Genomic DNA, 13704 nt, shown 5'->3' on the forward strand with positions numbered 1-13704 from the left:
CTAACATATTGCTACCACGGCTTCCCTAATCCTAACATATTAAGGGAATTAGCTAGACATAATTAAAGGGAGAACAAGAAATAGAGAAAGAAAAATAAACATAAACATAAATTAAAGTGGAAAAGAAAGGGAAAGAATTAATTACTAAAATAAATCCGGCAGAAAGTAACAGAAGCAAAGTAACAGTGTATTAGTAACCGAGTAAGGGGAGAAGAGAAGAAAGAATTACTGAATTAAATGATCCGGAAATAAGGAAGAACAAAAGTAACAGTAACAGTGTATTGGAATAATTAGAGAGGAGAAGCCCCCTAAACATGACGTCCTAACTTCCTATTTATAAGAAAATAGGATTTATTTGACCTAATGACGGAAATAAACTAAAAAGCCCAAGCCCGTAGGAGAATCCACTCGATCGAGTGGTTTTAAACCACTCGATTGAGCAAACTAAGCTCAAAACTGGTCGATCGACCAAGAAATCTACTCGATCGACTAAACCCATATTATGCAACTGGTCGATCGACTAACTAAAGTGCTCGATCGACTATTTATTCAAACTAAAACCACTCGATCGACTAGAAAAGTCCTCGATCGAGTTATAACTAACTTCAGCAGCTTCGAAATCTCGTTAGTTTGACTTTGACTTGTCCTTTTAGCTCCCGAAATAGCTTCACGCATCCCAAGACAGCTATAATTCCGCTCCGAATTCACTCTTCCTCAAAATGCATGCAAAACGGACGGTAAATGGCTTGATTTCACTACTTTCTGGATCATTTCTGCAAATAAGACAAAATAACCCAAAGTAGCATATTCGGGGCATTTCGTAGCATAAAACTACGATAATAGCATAGAAATACGTGCATAAAATAGGCTAAAAAGACTATATAAAATGCACGTATCAGTTCACGCTCATCTAAATCATCTATAAGCAAATCCATCACAGCATCATCGTCATCTGGGCTATCTGCACACTCATCCAAAAGCATAAGAGCTTCTAGTGGGTTGACACGTCTGTCGTGTACCTGTCAAAAATAAACTAACTAAACTAACTATATAGCTAGGGAAGTCAGGTCGATCTCCTCAGGGAGGCAAGATATCAGTAGAAGTCCGTCTATTTGGTCACAAATGGGGGGGTTGTTTGAATTGTTTTCTAAACTACGAAGTATAAAGGGAAAGAGAAATAAAGGGTAAGAGCGGTAAAGGCAAGAAATAAGTTTAAACTATCAGATAGGGAAGGACATGTCAGGATTTCGGTTCACTACGGTAGTCCAGTGACTCAGCTGTAAATGATTCAGACGAATTAATGTAAGACGGGTGTTGAAAGGTCCTTTCGGTCCACTTTCTATCCTAAAATACCACTAACTTAACTTTCATTCTCGTCAGGGTAGTCTACTGTTCATAGCAGGTCTAATTAGTCCAATCTTTCGATCTAGGATTAATTTTAGCCAGATTAAAGAAATAACTCAGAAGCGTGCACTCAACTAAGTCAATAAATACAATTAAATTGCTATGGTGACGGAATCTCACAATTAATTCATCTGTTTCATTTACTACATCTTCACATTCCTACCGCAGATCCCCTAATCCCAACATGAAAGGGGTTTAGCTACTCATATCGCTAATTAAACTATTGAAACTAACAGCAGACAAATTTCCAGCATTCAACATATTGAAACTGTAATTAAATCGCATAAAGAGTAAATTAGGGCAAAGAATAAATGAAGTAAAACAAATGATTAAAGCAACAACGATTAATTATTATTAAGGGAAGACAAAGGAATTACAATCGTGCGAATTCCGGCGTAAAGAACACAAAATCCGAGCAAAGCAAATCCGAGAAACAAGGTTACAGTGAAGAGGAATAAGCAACGCAGTAAAGTTTTACAGTAGAAAAATTAGATAATGAAAGGATTGATCCTAATGACCTAGTAAAGCGTGCTTAAATAGAAAAGTAAATAAGTTTTGCGGAATAAAACATAACACTGGCTAATTAAGGCCCATAATAGCGAAAACCACTCGATCGAGTGGAATAAAACCACTCGATCGAGCAAAACCTCAGCAACATCTACTCGATCGAGTAGATAGTTACTTGATCGAGTAACTCATCTTTCAGCAACTTAAGGATCGAGTATAAAACTACTCGATCGACCAACCATGGACGTAAAAACCACTCGATCGAGTGGTAAAACTGCTCGATCGAGTCCTTAGTCTTCAAATCAGCTCAAGTCCGTGCCCGACTGCCTCGTGAACCGTGCCTTGACGCTTCCCAACGCAGTATCTCACTCTGGAAAATCCCGTCTCCTCTAAATGCATGCAAAAAGGACGAAAAAGAGTACGATTCCACTACTTTCGCGTTCATTTCTACAAAATAGACAAAACGAACCAAAGTAGCCAATTCGGGGCAAAATACTATAAAAACAGTATAAAAATGCATAGAAATACGTGCTAAAATAGGCTAAAAAGACTATATATTATGCACGTATCAAATCTCCCCAAACCGAACCTTTACTCGTCCTCGAGTAAACTAAAATGCAACTAATGGAAGGGAAATGATAACTCTGAGCTAGCTTAACTTGTCTACTTGAACCAGTTTAATACAACAAAAACTAACAGTTATAGCTAAGTAGTCAATACGCAAACGAATTATAAGCTGTTCAGAAATATAGCCAACCTATCGACCTTGCAAGACCAACAAAATCGGACTCTCTCGTGGTCACTCTTCTCTCATGAAGCAAAGGGTGAATGTTATATGTAAAAGATAGAAGAAAAGACAGTCACTCACCTAACTGTGACCTACATAGCATGCATGCAGCAAAAATGAAAGACAATTCAAGTACTAATGCACTCATTCCAACCAATAATGTCCGTCACAGCCGAGGGCTTACAAATAATTTGGGAATAGTGAGGTTCAGGTGAGAAAGGGCAAAACATGTTATGGTAATGTGGAGGTAAAAGCGTCAAGCTAGTTCCTAACAGGACCATAATAAACCATCCAAATCTCAACTGACTGAAAAAACTAAGTACAAGTGCCCTTCATTTGGCACACAACTCACTAAACTCAAACACGGTCTCCTCAAAAATATAGAATAAGAATGGAGGAGTCAGACGGTCACAAACTTTCCTTTTTTCAATACCGTCTGGATGAACTAACTGAGATAAAACAAACTTCTTTTTTTTCTCAAACTTTCTTTTTTCTTTTTCTTTCTTTTTCACGTGATCCAGCTTCTTTTTTTTTTCTCATTTTTTTTCATTTTTTTTCTTTTTTCTTTCACGTTTTTCTTTTTTTTTTCTTTTTCAATTCTTTTTTTTTTCATACTCCCTCCTTCCATAATTTCCACCAACTACAAACAAAGAAATACGGGCCAAACTACAACGGGAAGACATACCACAAAAGAACATAATAAACTAGCTTGACTAGGCAGGCTTAATTTGGGATGTAGCTGATGGGTCAAAAAGGCAAGTTTTGGTTTATTTGGAGCTAAATGGGTGAAAAATATAAGAAAAGGGAAAATTGCAAGCACCTCCTTGCATGTGACACCAACCACAAACCCGAATATGTGCATTTGACGAGAAATTGAATGTCATAAATGTGTAAAAATTATGAACATGCTATGGAAGGAGTACTACTCTCAATTCCTAATGAACTGGTCATGAATGTCACCAGTTATGGCTCTAAAACTCAGAATTTTTCAAGTAGTTTGCCAATTTATAGGTCAAGTCTAAACAGTCAGCTATATTTGAACAGAAACTCGTAGACTATGCGTATGACAAAGCTAAAAACTATCAATAAAGTGCAAGGCTCAAGTAAAATAACAAGTTATAGTGCATTATCATCAAGGAAATCTACCGTTCCGACTCAACCTATATGCAAAAATAAACGTGAAATTTTTTGAATTTTTTGAAATTTTTTAATTTTTTAATTTTTTTGGATTTTTTGAATTTTGATGAAGATAAACAACAATGCAAGCTGAAAATTAAACGTGAATTCAAAACAAATGCAAATGCAGACTCAAAAGGATACAATACCCTCCCCCAAACCAAAACGGACAACGCCCTCGTTGTCCTCCAACATACACCAGCAGATATAAACAGGGGAACGGGAATATACAACCAATAAATAAATAAAAACAATAAATAAAAAGGAGACAAAATAAAAGAGTAACAGATACATACAAAACGCGAACTTCCCCAAACCAGCCAGAAAACTGGGGAAGTGAGTAGACCAGTAGCTACTCGTCGTCGTCGTCGTCGTCCACCACCGTGTACTCCGGATCTCTCTCCTCCTCTGCTCCTCAGCACGAGCTCTCTCCACAGCCACCTCAGGATCCTCGTCCTCCTCCTCGTCAGCAGACTCCGGATACCCCTCAGGTGGGTACCGGTAGAAGGAAGGGTGTGGCCAACCCTCTGGGATCGGACGGTGTCGCCGCAAGTGGTACTCGTACAGAGGGTGTAAAGCAAGAGCCAAGTCCCTCTCCATACGAGCCTGACGCTCTGCAATCTCAAGCAACAAACCGTCATGACGCCCTTGGTCCATGACCGCGGACGCCACAAAGGGAGAAGGTGGTACGAAAGTAGCCGGTAGGACCGGCTGAGCCTGTGTCTAGTCAGTGGGAGTGGGAGTAGGGGACAGGATGGGAGTAGCCGTGGAAGGCTGGGTACTCCCTGAAGGTGTGGACCCCTCTCCGGTCTCAAGACACCGATTCTTGGCGGCGGATGCAGCAGGAGTAGGTCGGAGTGGAAGGTGAAGGTCAGGCAGTGGTGGAAGTTGGGCACCCCTAACAACAGTAGGAAGGGGCTCTAGACGGGGAAGAGTGTCACAGGGTAAGTTAACAGACAGGAAGCCGTCTATCTTCCATGTCTAGTAGTCTGGGGTCAGCCAATTCTGAGAAAGTATGGCATCCAGACTCAGTAGCCTCTCTCCCTCGAGGTACTGCAAGTCACGAGGCCAAACGGGGAAGAAGGAACGGGCAAGAATGGTGGCTATGTCACCGCAGGCAATGGTTCCCGTCTCCTTGACCCCAGCTCAAAAAGGTCTTGGGCGGTCAAGTAAGCTATGTTGAGGGTAAAAGGACCCTCACAGTCGATGTTCAGGTAACCGCCCAGGATGGAGAGCTCGGTGTTCGTGATGTTGTTTGGCTCTTTTCGGCCGAAAATAGTGCTCCCCATCAATCTGAGAAAACAACGGACAGGGGGAAGGTGGACCTGTTGGAACTTTCGCTCCCTAAAAGTGGTCTGGGCCAGGGTCCGCCAAAGCTGACGAAAGACCCTCCTAGGGGGTGCACTCTCACCCGTAGAGGAGAGGCCAAGTGTCCTACCAAACTCCTCTAAAGTCAGCTGAAAAGTCCGGTTAAACAACCGGAAGGACACTGAAGAACTAGTGGGGTCAGCATCGTGTGCCCCTGAGGAGAAGGTAAAGGAGCTGAGAAACTCAAGGCTCGGCTCCGGAAAGGTACGGCCGCTCATAGTGATGAGTCCGGCCATCCCCGTGCCCCGTAGTAAGTCACAAACCGACTCGTAAATGTCGAGTCTCACAAGTGCCGATTCCTCTAGAAATCGGGAAGGTACAAACACGCAGCCTAGCAGGTTATAAAATTTCTTGCGATGTAAAGCGTTAACAAAATGTACCTGCGGATAATATGGGTGAGAGTCGAGGGAAGTGTCCCCTCGAACTGTGACCGTGCCAGAAGTAGAAGGAGCAGCAGCTGAAGTAGAAGTAGCAGAAGAAGTAGAGGTGACTGGAGCTGGCGTAGAACGGGACTGTCTACGACCTCGGCCCCGGCCTCTGGAACCCAAAGCAAAAGCCCGTGCAGTGACGGTGTGAGGAACCAGGGCTGCTCTAAAGGCAGCTGCAGCTGCTGGCGAGTCCAACACAGGCGTAAAAGTAGCGGCTGGTGTAGAAGTAGTGACTGCTGTGGCCACCACTAAAGAGAGACTAGCAGGAGAGCTAGCAGTGGTGGTGGCCGTAAAGGAGGTGGCAGCCTGAACTGAGCTAGCAGCAGAGCTAGCTGGAGCGAAAACTGTACCTGCAGCTGAAACTAGGAACACTGGGGCTGCAGTACTGACTAACGTGGAGGCGGTGGCAACAGCTGGGGCCACCATCTCACTCAAGGATGGGCTAGAAGTGGCACTGGTAGAAAGCAATGAGCTAGACTCCATCCTGTAAACATAGGGCAGGGGGTATGATAAGAAAACATCGGCTAACGGTAGCTAAAACAGCATGAAAAACCAGCATGTGACAGCATTACAGTCCCCAAACAGTCGAAAATTCGACTTCAGCCCTTAAAATTCCCAATATTCCTCAAAAATTTCAAATTAAAACATGCAAATGGTGATAGGGGTGTGATGGCAGTCAACAACAGCAGCAATTAAGCACAATGAAGTTAACTAGGCAATGTACAGCAACAAAGACCAACTGTCAGTCGAAATTTTCGACTGTAAGAGCCCCTAATAGCGAAATTCATGTAAAATTCGAAATAACCATGCAACATTCAGTGAAGAATTGGGATTGATCATCAAGCAAGATAGACAAGGGCAAGCAATGACAATTTAAGTCGAAAAATTCGACTAATCAAGAATTTCGAAACCCTAAAACAATTTACCTCATAATAATTCTAAATAACGAAATTAAAATGCAATGAGGAAGTAGAAATCACTTACTTGATGATAGAAATCCTACAAACTGCAATTAATCTTCAATTAAACAAGCTAAAGAGGCAATTTTTCGATCTAAAAACCGCGAACCCTAAACCCTCTTTAAAACCGAGTAAACTAGAACTAATCAAGGGGAAATTAAGGGGCTTTGAGAGATTAATTAGCAAGCAACAGATTGTAGGTGGCGGATTTGGTATTTAGGCAAGAAAATTGGGGATTTGGGAGAGTTTTTGATCGCAATTAGGGAAGGAGGGACTAAAATTAGGTGAAGAATGAAATTAGAACAAAACAAAAGAGTTTAACGAAGAAAACTCCCTGCGTCTTTCCCAATTCACTCGATCGAGTGGTTTTAAACTTCTCGATCGAGGACTTTGATGCTTCACCTACTCGATCGAGTAGATTTCTACTCGATCGAGAGCTTCCATTTATTACTTTACTCGATCGATTAAAAAGAGGCATTCGATCGACCATTTTTCACTCGATCGAGTACAAAAAGTACTCGATCGAGCTCTTTTCTCGCGTAAGCTCCTTAATTTCGTCATTCTTCCTTTGTATTTGCGTAAAACTTCCCCAAACCTGCATAAAAACACGTGCAAAAATATCCCAACATACCAAATATGCATAAGAACAGTCTATAGTCTTAAATCTACGCTAAAAACTGTCTAAAAACTAATTGTCCTAATTAAAAGCAATAAAAGAAATTCAACGGGAAATTTAAAAATTGTTTTTACAAGGTGTTACACGGGGCATTTCCCCGCTTAATTCCCAAAGCAATTCAGTAGCCCCTTGGAGGGCTCCTGACTGGAGGACGTCATCTCAGCAACATTGATTGTCCTCTTCAGCTTCCATGAGCTTGAATTTGAATCATTTAATTCTCTAGGAGGGGAATAGTTCACATCCACATAAGCACGAACTTTCCTCATCCTTGCTCCTCTATCACCGTCTTTAGCATCCTCACTTCCAATTTGATTGACAGTAATTGCACAACACCCTTTGACAGCTCCTTCATTGCTTTCATCTGTACCTGCAGCAAGGAAAACAGACGAACTTTCCTCCTTTTTGCTCTCAATATGAGGTGGAGGGGCAACAATAGCAGCACAATATTCCAAATTTTCATCTGGAGTGTCAATAATAGGGTCAATAGAAGAGAGGGCATTGCAAGGCTGAGCTTGCATGGGAGACCTCCGGAACTTAGACTGATGAAAAATCAGCTCCTCGTCCCCTACCTGAAATGTCAAAGTCTTCCCCCCGGCGTCTATTACTGCACGGGCAGTAGACAAAAATGGTCTCCCTAAAATAATAGGGGTATGTGCATCTTCGGGGATGTCTAAGACAACGAAATCAACGGGAATAAAGAACCTCCCGATCTGAACAGGTACGTCTTCTACTACACCTAGTGGTCGTGATATACTACGATCGGCCATCTGGACAGTCATGTTGGTGCAACTCAGCTTTGTCAACCAAGTCTCTTAGCCAGAGACAACGGTAAGACACTCACGCTAGCGCCTAAATCGCATAGCGCGTTATCAATCAAATAGGTACCGATATGACACTGAATTGAAAACCTACCCGGATCTGACTGTTTAGGAGGTAACTTATTTTGAAATAGGGCGGACCCCACCTCAGTCAAAGCGACGGTCTCATTATCACTAATATTCCTCTTACGAGATAAAATTTCTTTCATAAATTTAAGGTAAGAGGGTACCTTTGTCAGCAACTCGGTGAATGGCACAGTAACTTCCAAGCTTTTCAGAAGTTCGACAAATTTGCCGAATTGTTGATTGGCTTTAGTACTCTGCAGACGCCTCGGGAAGGGAACCGTGATCGGTATCTCGAGTCCCTTGTTTCTCTCTTCCAATGTGTCACCTGGAGCAAGCTCTGTATCCTTTGGACGCTTCTTACCTCTCGAACGAGGTTTTCCGGTGATTTATCGCTTAATCGAGCACTAGAAGGCTCTCGAATAAGCTTCCCGTCATCAAAACTACTCGATCGACCAAATTGCCCATTCGATCGAGTAGAATCTTCAGCAATATCACTCGATCGAGTGAAAATCTCACTCGATCGAACAACTCCACTTTCTTGTTCACTCGATCGAGTAGAAGAACTACTCGATCGAGCACTTTCATCACCAAATCTGCTCGATCGACCACCAGAAACTAGTCGATCGAGCACTTTCTTTGCCGTCAGCTCATTTTCTTCGCCAGAACACTGTTCACCATCAGTTATAGCCTTCCTCGGGTCTAATTTTTGCATTTCCGGTCCCTCATATAAACGATCGCTTCTCAAATTTATCAAGTTTACCGTCTCATGTGGATTCTTCTCATTTTTAGTCGGTAATTGACCCTGCTTTCTTGAAGATTGATTCGTGGCTAGTTGGGCAACTTGAGTTTCAAGTGCCTTAATGGACGCATCTTTCCGTTGATCACTCAGCTGCCACTGCTTTGTAAAGGCTTGCAACATAGACTTAAGCTCACCAATTTCACTCACCCCACCGGAAGATGATGCACCGTGATTAGAAGGAGTAAAGGAAGGAGGCTTCTGAAAGCCTTGTTGATTCTTATGTGGAGGAACATACGGCTGCTGCTGGTGCGGAGGAGGTGTAGGATTGAGTACATTTTGACTAGTCCACCCTAGATTGGGATGGACTGCCCCTTGATTGTTGTAATAGGAACCCCCTCCTTGCCTATATTGCTGAAAGGCAAGGACTTGTTCCTTCTCCACAAGACAGCCAACAGCAGTGTGGCCATCATTGCTCCCACATCTCTCACATGAAACGGTCTCTCCTCTAGTAAGAACATGGACCGTCTGAGGCTCCCCAGCAGCTTGTAGATCCAACTTGTCAAATCTAGCATTCATAGGTTCCAGCTGAGCCACAACCTGATTATCTACTACATGAACTGTTCTAATCCCATCCCTCGGGTTACCATACTCAGCACTATGATTCGCCATCTCTTCAATAAGGGACCATCCCTTATCATCATCAGTATTCTCCTGGAATCTCCCACTAGATGCCGCATCAAGTATGGCTCTGTGGTCGTCATACAGCCCATTGTAGAACTGATTAGCTATAAACCATGGATCAAAACCATGGTGACGGATAGACCTCACCAACTTCTTTAATCGTGACCATGCTTCATATAAACTCTCATCGGGAGCCTGCCTGAAATTGGTAATCTTGGCCCTCGGCAGATTGGTGCGTTGTGGAGGGAAATATCTCTTGTAAAAGGCAAGAGCAAGTGACTCCCAATCTGTAACCCCTGCAGCTGTGCGGTCCAAGTCAGTCATCCACTCCCTGGCTGAATTGGCTAAAGAGAAAGGAAATAAAACCTCCTTAATCTTATCTTGAGTTACCCCCTTAGTGGCGGGGATAGTAGAACAGTAGTCTGTAAAGACCTCCATGTGCTTCCTCGGGTCTTCACCAGCCACACCTCTATAGATATTTCTCTCCAACAGATTGATATAAAAAGGACGGATGTCGAATGTATTCCCATCCTCAGTCTGCAGATTGAAACCTTTCGGAATAGAGGATGCTTTAGGCACCGAATGACTAGAAAGCTTTGGCATCTTTACTGTAGAAATCGGACTATCTTCTTCGAAAAGAGAGTGATGTAGCTCTGGCTCGAAAGTACTCAAGTCTTCCTTTCGTGATTTTCTCTGCAGACGAAGTCTATGCCTGAATAGTCTCTCTGGTTCTGAATCAGCTGAAACTAACTCAAACCTGTCTGACCTGGGCATAAACAACACTGAAAAAAAATGAATAAGGACTGCCTCAAGGAATAAAAATTCCCTGAGACGGATAAAATAAACGAAACAAAAACAGATATGGCTATTGCCTCCCCGGCAACGGAGCCAAAATTTGACACGTCTGTCGTGTACCTGTCAAAACTAAACTAACTAAACTAACTATATAGCTAAGGAAGTCAGGTCGATCTCCTCAGGGAGGCAAGATATCTGTAGAAGTTCGTCTATTTGGTCACAAATGGGGGGGTTGTTTGAATTGTTTTCTAAACTACGAAGTATAAAGGGAAAGAGAAATAAAGGGTAAGAGCGGTAAAGGCAAGAAATAAGTTTAAACTATCAAATAGGGAAGGACATGTCAGGATTTCGGTTCACTACGGTAGTCCAGTGACTCAGCTGTAAATGATTCAGACGAATTAATGTAAGACGGGTGTTGAAAGGTCCTTTCGGTCCACTTTCTATCCTAAAATACCACTAACTTAACTTTCATTCTCGTCAGGGTAGTCTACTGTTCATTTCAGGTCTATTTAGTCCAATATTTCGATCAAGAATTAATTTTAGCCAGATTAAAGAAATAACTCAGAAGCGTGCACTCAACTAAGTCAATAAATACAATTAAATTGCTATGGTGACAGAATCTCACAATTAATTCATCTGTTTCATTTACTACATCGTCACATTCCTACCGCAGATCCCCTAATCCCAACATGAAAGGGGTTTAGCTACTCATATCGCTAATTAAATTATTGAAACTAACAGCAGACAAATTTCCAGCATTCAACATATTGAAACTGTAATTAAATCGCATAAAGAGTAAATTAGGGCAAAGAATAAATGAAGTAAAACAAATGATTAAAGCAACAACGATTAATTATTATTAAGGGAAGACAAAGGAATTACAATCGTGCGAATTCCGGCGTAAAGAACACAAAATCCGAGCAAAGCAAATCCGAGAAACAAGGTTACAGTGAAGAGGAATAAGCAACGCAGTAAATTTTTACAGTAGGAAAATTAGATAATGAAAGGATTGATCCTAATGACCTAGTAAAGCGTGCTTAAATAGAAAAGTAAATAAGTTTTGCGGAATAAAACATAACACGGGCTAATTAAGGCCCATAATAGCGAAAACCACTCGATCGACTGGAATAAAACCACTCGATCGAGCAAAACCTCAGCAACATCTACTCGATCGAGTAGATAGTTACTCGATCGAGTAACTCATCTTTCAGCAACTTAAGGATCGAGTAGAAAACTACTCGATCGACCAACCATGGACGTAAAAACCACTCGATCGAGTGGTAAAATTGCTCGATCGAGTCCTTAGTCTTCAAATCAGCTCAAGTCCGTGCCTGACTGCCTCGTGAACCGTGCCTTGACGCTTCCCAACGCAGTATCTCACTCTGGAAAATCCTGTCTCCTCTAAATGCATGCAAAAAGGACGAAAAAGAGTACGATTCCACTACTTTCGCGTTCATTTCTACAAAATAGACAAAACGAACCAAAGTAGCCAATTCGGGGCAAAATACTATAAAAAAAATAAAAATGCATAGAAATACGTGCTAAAATAGGCTAAAAAGACTATATATTATGCAAGTATCATGGGTCCTTCATGAAAGAACCCGACCAGAAGGCATAAATAGACTCGTCAATAATATCAACCGAATAACAAGTATCCTCTATCATTGGCCGAGCCAAAGTACTAGGCAGACTGAAAGTGATCGCGTCATCCCCTACTACAAGAGTCAAACACCCTTGTTTGACATCAATAATGGCCCCAGCTGTACAAAGGAATGGTCTTCCTAAGATAATTGGGGTCCGGGTGTCCTCAGCTATATCTAAAACGATGAAATCCACTGGTATAAAGAGCTTCCCTATTTTCACAGGCACGTCCTCTAAGACACTTAAGGGTCTCCTAACAGATCTATCAGCCATCTGTAAGGTAATGTTAGTCACTTTAAGATGACTCATATTCAATTTCTTGCAGACAGATAGGGGCATGACACTGACGCTGGCTCCTAAGTCACAAAGAGCCTTATCAATAACCACATTGCCTATAATACATGTAATAGAGAAGCTACCCGGGTCTTTCATTTTAGGTGGAGCCTTCTTTAAAAGTAAATTACTAGACTCTTCCATAAATGAAACTGTCTCAAATTCACTTAGCTCTCTCTTATACGTCACAATATCTTTCATAAATTTAGCGTAAGTAGGTACCTGAGTAACAAATTCGATAAAAGGGACAGTTACCTGAAGGTTCTTCACAACGTCCACAAACCTACCGTACTGTCGTTCGATCTTTGCGTCCTTCAGACGACCTGGGAAGGGTACTCTAGTAGCAATGAGTGGACCCGCGACTTTCTCTTTACCTTTATCAGTGCGTGACGTCTCCACAGCAGGGGAAGATGACACGATAGCGGAATTAGATAGTAGAATAGGGTCTCCGCTGCTTCTGGTACTCGATCGAGCACTTTTACCACTCGATCGAGTGGTTTCATATTGGCTTTACTCGATCGACCACTTTCTTCACTCGATCGAGTGATCTCTTTTTCAGGCTTGCTCGATGGATCATTTTTATCACTCGATCGAGTGATTTCTTCAGCTATTTTACTCGATCGAGTAAGAATAATACTCGATCGACCATCTGTGATTTGGGCACTCCTAGATCGACCACAATTATCACTGGATCGAGTGATAGGATGAATTATTTCACTCGATCGAGTAGATTTTTCACTCGATCGAGTATCTGAAGAACACGCAGCAAGGATTTCCAAATCATCATCCGGGGTATCATCAGCTGTCACAACCCCGTCTTTTGGTACTTTTGGCCCCTCATGAACAAGGCCACTTTGGAGATTTGCTGCATTGACTGGATCGCATGTCGGTAGAAGGTTGGCTTGGTCTCTCGCGAGGGTCAATTGCGCTACTTGTTCTCTTAACTCCACAATAACAGTTTCATTCTTGCTACATTTCTCCCCAAACTATTGTGTTAAGTTCAACATCAGGGATTTCAGTTCGGCAATTTCCTCATTTGCAGAAGAAGAGACCGGTTGCGGCGCTGGCGTAGAAAGCGTAGAAACATTCTTCATTTCTTCATACAATTGAGAAAATGAAACTCCTTGCTTGTATTTCTGATAAGCAAGGACGCGCTCTATACTCGCCAGACACTCAATAGGGTCATGCCCTTCCATGCCACATCTACCACATAGCTCCACATGCTCAGTAATTGAACAAACCTGTGCGATTTCATTCACAGCTTTCGTAGTCTCCACTTTACCTAGACTTTTGCTAGGACTTTCTACCGCAACTGTACTCAACTCG

Source organism: Silene latifolia, chromosome 6, assembly GCF_048544455.1.
Source record: "Silene latifolia isolate original U9 population chromosome 6, ASM4854445v1, whole genome shotgun sequence".
NCBI lineage: Eukaryota > Viridiplantae > Streptophyta > Magnoliopsida > Caryophyllales > Caryophyllaceae > Silene > Silene latifolia.